The sequence below is a fragment of the Candoia aspera genome, chromosome 1, assembly GCF_035149785.1.
Source record: "Candoia aspera isolate rCanAsp1 chromosome 1, rCanAsp1.hap2, whole genome shotgun sequence".
NCBI lineage: Eukaryota > Metazoa > Chordata > Lepidosauria > Squamata > Boidae > Candoia > Candoia aspera.
The window spans coordinates 94,849,267-94,855,266 of record NC_086153.1 but is presented as its reverse complement, the minus strand read 5'-3'; the positions used below and the strand labels follow the sequence as shown (position 1 = coordinate 94,855,266).

Below are 6,000 nucleotides of genomic sequence, written 5' to 3'. Positions count from 1 at the left end.
CAGAGCATTTTCCAGTTGTTGGAATGGCTTAAGTGAAGTTCTTCACTGAGAGAGACTCTGCACACCCACCTGAGCCATCAAATGCTTTGCTGAGGGAGCATGAAGCCACCTTAACACAGGCCTGCTGCCTTCCATTGGCTGGCCTTTGGACTGCTACTTGACCAATCACTAGTTGTTTTAGCTTGAACCCCAAGATAGGGCAAAAAAAGCCTACCATTAGGCAAGAGTGTGAAACCAAGTTTGGAAAATGGAGTTGCCTTTCCATAATTTGGTGACATTTTGTTCTTCAGGAAGTACCTGTTGCCATTGTTGTAATATACTTTGCCCCAGGGGGAGGAGCTGACCTGCTCTTTTTCTCTTCCCACTACCTCTGGGAGGGGCTGCTCTCCTTGAATTACCAAATAGATTCTCCTGTTTTGCTCTTCCCTCCCCCGGGGCTGCCTTAAACACATAGACCTTAAGTTTGACTGTGAGGCATCTCCCACTCGATTAATGGCCATCAAGCGAGAATTTCCTACTCACATTCGCCTGTCGGTCCGGGTCTCCCGGGTACATTCCTCCCTGACAGGTGAATCACACAATGGTATAAAAACCATCACATGCCGGGAAGAAAAGCGAGGATTGGGCCAAGTATTAGTTATTGACCTTAGGTGTTACTCCGCGTTAATGAGCACGACATAAAAGGAAAAGTTCGTCTGTACCAATTGTAGGAGCTCTGCGTTGCTGCCAACGAATTAAAAAGACACAGTGCATGTAGGTAGTAGGTAAAGTTTACTCTTTGGAGAAAATCCCTTTTCCGTATCCCAGTACAGACGCCTGCCTAAAGGCACTGGCGACAGTGTTGCTCCTTCGGCCAGAGACGGGATGCGCCGGTGGTGGCACACCTTGGCTGTGCCCGGCGCCCACTGTCTCAAGGTCTGGCTTAGCCTGGGCTGAAGAAGGCTCCTCTACAGACAGTGCGGGAGCGGCGCAGGTCAGACCGCGCTTTCCCTAGATCAGCCAAGCGCTGAAAACTTTCCGATCCCGTTTCATCTCCTGCTCCTTCTTGCCGACCCTTTGAGTGACGCCTCCCATCGCCCGCCGCCGCCGCGGAGGGACGGGCTGGCCCCGCCCCTCGGAAAGAGACTCCCCCAAAGCCACCTCTGCCTCTCCCACCGAGAAGCAGGCGCCTTCCACATCTGGCCGGCTGAGGTGAGAGGAGCAGGAGCGGCGGCGACGCAGGACTTTCGAGGAAGTCCGGAATAAACGCCCCAGTTCGTAGCTCTGCCAATCCTGACGGCGCGTTTCGGCCCCTCTCGCGCCACACGCGCCCTCTTCTTGGTTTTTTCCTGCCTGAGCTCTTCTGAGGATGAGGAGGGGGAAGGGAGGAGGAGAGAGAGGCGCTCCCGCTCTGGCCGCCGCTGAGCCATCTCTGGTGTGAAGGAAAGGCGGGCGGAGGAGCCTTCGAAGAACCCGAAGCGGCAGAAGCGGCGGCGATCTCCCGCCAGGTAAATGCTTGATGAGACTGGGAGGGGCGGGGGACGGGCGAAGAACGGCTCTCCCTGCGGGCCTCCTCGCTGTATTTCTTGATACTCCATTGCTGAGGAAATGCCCGCGCCTCGGAAGAAGGAGGGCAGGCACCGCCGCCCTCCTAGGGATTCCCGCGGCGTGGAAGAATAACTCTTTGTTCTTCCTCTGCTCTCAGATCCGTTCTGGGAACGTGTCCGAGGAAGACCTGCGAGGCTCGCTGAGAGGGAGGGGCAGGCTGAAGAATCGAGGGTTGCATTTCCCAAAATAGGGCGCTCTCGCCTTCCCGATAGAGCCACTTGGTCTCATTCGGGTCCGCCCGTCTTCTGCAGCTGCTACACCCTCTTTTGTTTGACTGGCAACATTCTCAAATTCTTCAGTAGGAGTCCATTCCTAGCCAAGCCGCCGAAGGCGTGGAAATGGAAAGAGGCGCTGGGGTGGCTTCTTGGGTAGTTTCTCTCTCTCTCTCTCTCTCTCTCTCTGGGGGTTTAAAAGGGCTTTGCTCTTTATATTTAGCTTCTGGTTCATTTGTGTGCATAAGTACACAACCAACAGTTGTTTGGCTCTTGCTTTCTTACAGCCAAAGAGGATCAGAGTAAGAACATTACTTTTCCCTTGCTTGGCAGAAATGGTGAGGCATTTCAATTCATCCTAAATTGCACTAGGATCTGGTCTGAACGGATTTTTAAGCTAGCCTGATTGCAAAAAGAGTGTCATATTCAGAAGACCTGCTAAGAGTTTAAATGGACCATAAATTGGTCACTTTGCACGCATTGCTGCCCAGTTGTTGTTCTGGAGAAGTAAAAGTGAGCATAAAACAAGTTCCAAAGTGAAGTATTTGGGGAGGTGACAGAATTTTCTGATTTGAATGAGTTAACCCTTATGTTTACATTCATTAGGTTATAGAAGAGCTTTCCCCAAATATAGTACCCTCTACATATGTTAGTCTAAACTTCCATCATTCTCCACCAGTATGGCTAAGCTGGCTGTAGATGATGGGAGTTTTGTCCAGTGTTTCCGAGGAGTTGGGCACTCAGGGAAAAGGTTGTAACAGATAAACTTCTTTGCAACTAGAAGTCCCTGGCAAACCAAACTTGAAACCTTGGACGGTAAAATTCTGAATAAACTGAAGTTTTCAGAAGCCGTGTGCCTAATTAGAGAGATGTCAGGATCTTGTCCTCGCTATTTGGTGTTGGTCTTTCTGTAATATCAGTTTTTTTTTTTAAATCCCAACTCAAATATAGTACTGAACAAATGTGCTTGAGTCTTGCACATAGTAGGGTTATTGAAATCCACTTACTTTACTGTTCATGGCCACAGCCAAAGTGTTGGATTGTATCCTGTTTAAAACAAAGCAAAAAACAAACCTTCCAGCAACTTGGAATTATTCTTGAAGCCTCTCTTTAAAATGTTCCTTATTTTATGACTTGATAGAATATTTTGTATGTTGAAAGTAGAACATGCTCTAATAACTCTAGCTTTGGCAGACAAGCATGCAAATGTATTGAATAATAGAAGTGTTTCCACTTTGATAATTGTAGAAGCTCTACTTAAAAAAGGAGAGAAAAGCTACAGTGTAATTAAATAGAAGTATGAATAGTTGAATGATTTAGGAATGCTTCTTCATCTGATTCCTAAGTAGGAGCATTTTAATGTCTATATTGCTACTAACATTTCTTTTCCAGCAAAATACTTGTTAGAGTATAATCAAGAAGCAATTTGGATAATTTAATGCATGGGTAACAATTAGTTTTTGTTCTGAACGAAAAGCAGTGTTCATATAGAGGAAAATGAAAAGCAGATATGCAGTAATTTCGGGAAGAAATCGTGTGTACTTTTTGTAACCTGGCACCAAAATATATATTACTTGTTGCTCCTTTGTTGGATTAGGGTGATCCAGATGGAAAAACATAAGACTAGCATAAATTTACTTACGCCTTCAGCTATGGAAAGTGTGGGCCACATGAACAGTTCACCCATTCCCATAAACAGATCTTTGACTTCTGGAGTGTGTCTGAAGTGAGAATGCAGTTTTAGGTCTTAAAAGGTCAGTTTAGATTACGTGAAGAAGATCATCCTTGCATATTACTGATTCACATCAGCAGTTTCCCTATGTGAGCCTTTTCTTTCCTATTGTTGTTTATTCGTTTAGTCGCTTCCGACTCTTCATGACTTCATGGACCAGCCGACGCCAGAGCTTCCTGTCGGTCATCAACACCCCCAGCTCACCCAGGGACGGGTCCGTCACCTCTAGAATATCATCCATCCACCTTGCCCTTGGTCGGCCCCTCTTCCTTTTGCCTTCCACTCTCCCCAGCATCAGCATCTTCTCCAGGGTGTCCTGTCTTCTCATTATGTGGCCAAAGTATTTCAGTTTTGCCTTTAATATCATTCCCTCAAGTGAGCAGTCTGGCTTTATTTCCTGGAGGATGGACTGGTTTGATCTTCTTGCAGTCCAAGGCACTCTCAGAATTTTCCTCCAACACCACAGTTCCAAAGCATCGATCTTCCTTCTCTCAGCCTTCCTTATGGTACAGCTCTCACAGCCATATGTTACTATGGGGAACACCACTGCTTTAACTATGCGGGCCTTTGTTGTCAGTGTGATGTCTCTGCTCTTAACTATTTTATCGAGATTTGTCATTGCTCTTCTTCCTAGGATTAAGCGTCTTCTGATTTCCTGACTGCAGTCAGCATCTGCAGTAAACGTCGCACCTAGAAATACAAAGTCTTTCACTGCTTCTACATTTTCTCCCTCTATTTGCCAGTTATCAATCAAGCTGGTGGCCATAATCTTGGTTTTTTTGAGGTTTAGCTGCAAGCCAGCTTTTGCACTTTCTTCTTTCACCTTCATCATGAGGCTCCTCAGTTCCTCTTCGCTTTCAGCCATCAAAGTGGTATCATCTGCATATCTGAGATTGTTAATGTTTCTTCCAGCGATTTTAACCCCAGCCTTGGATTCCTCAAGCCCAGCATGTCGCATGATGTGTTCTGCGTACAAGTTGAATAGGTAGGGTGAGAGTATACAGCCTACTCCTGTACTCCTTTCCCAATCTTAAATCAGTCCGTTGTTCCGTGGTCTGTTCTTACTGTTGCTACTTGGTCGTTATACAGATTCCTCAGGAGGCATACAAGATGACTTGGTATCCCCATACCACTAAGAACTTGCCACAATTTGTTATGGTACACACAGTCAAAGGCTTTAGAATAGTCAATAACACAGAAATAGATGTTTTTCTGAAACTCCCTGGCTTTTTCCATTATCCAGCGGATATTGGCAATTTGGTCCCTAGTTCCTCTGCCTTTTCTAAACCCAGCTTGTACATCTGGCAATTCTCGCTCCATGAATTGCTGAAGTCTCCCTTGCAGGATCTTGAGCATTACCTTACTGGCATGTGAAATGAGTGCCACTGTCCGATAGTTTGAACATTCTTTAGTGTTCCCCTTTTTTGGTATGGGGATATAAGTTGATTTTTTCCAGTCTGATGGCCATTCTTGTGTTTTCCAAATTTGCTGGCATATAGCATGCATTACCTTGACAGCGTCATGTTGCAAGATTTTGAACAGTTCAGCCGGGATGCCGTCATCTCCTGCTGCCTTGTTATTAGCAATGCTTCTTAAGGCCCATGCAACCTCACTCTTCAGGATGTCTGGCTCTAGCTCGCTGACCACACCATCAAAGCTATCCCCGATATTGTTATCCGTCCTATACAGGTCTTCTGTATATTCTTGCCACCTTTTCTTGATCTCTTCTTCTTCTGTTAGGTCCTTGCCATCTTTGTTTTAGATCATACCCATTTTTGCCTGGAATTTACCTCCAATGTTTCTAATTTTCTGGAAGAGGTCTCTTGTCCTTCCTATTCTATTGTCTTCTTCCACTTCCACACATTGCTTGTTTAAAAATAATTCCTTATCTCTTCTGGCTAACCTCTGGAATTTTGCATTTAATTGGGCATATCTCCCCCTATCACTGTTGCCTTTTGCTTTCCTTCTTTCTTGGGCTACTTCTAGTGTCTCAGCAGATAGCCATTTTGCCTTCTTGGTTTTCTCTTTCTTTGGGATGTATTTTGTTGCCGCCTCCTGAACAATGTGGCGAACTTCTGTCCAGAGTTCTTCCGGGACCCTATCTACTAAGTCCAGTCCCTTAAATCGATTCTCCACCTCCACTGCATATTCCTTAGGAATATTAGTGAGCTCATATCTAGCTGATCTGTGGGTCTTCCCTAATCTCTTGAGTCTGATCCTAAATTGTGCAATAAGAACAAAGGTGATCAGAACTACAGTCAGTTCCAGGTCTTGTTTTTACCGACTGTGTAGATGTCCGCCACCTTTGGCTGCAAAGGATGTAGTCAATCTGATTTCGGTGTTGTCCATCTGGTGAAGTCCATGTATAAAGCTGTCTTAGGTGAGTGATTATCTTGGCAAAATTCTATCAGCCTATGTCGTGCTTCGTTTTGTTCTCCCAGGCCATGCTTACCTGTAATTCCAGGTGTC

The 6,000-nt window shown here is 45.8% G+C and overlaps 1 protein-coding gene across 1 annotated transcript in view; it reads left to right on the top strand.

The window, feature by feature from the left end:
* Window positions 1-1,186: 1,186 nt before the first annotated feature.
* Window positions 1,187-6,000, top strand: part of TMEM200A (transmembrane protein 200A) — a 59,703-nt gene continuing 54,889 nt past the window's right edge. The window contains exon 1 of the mRNA XM_063290745.1: window positions 1,187-1,487. The gene's annotated coding sequence lies outside the window, so the exon portion shown is untranslated. The remainder of the gene's footprint in view (window positions 1,488-6,000) is intronic.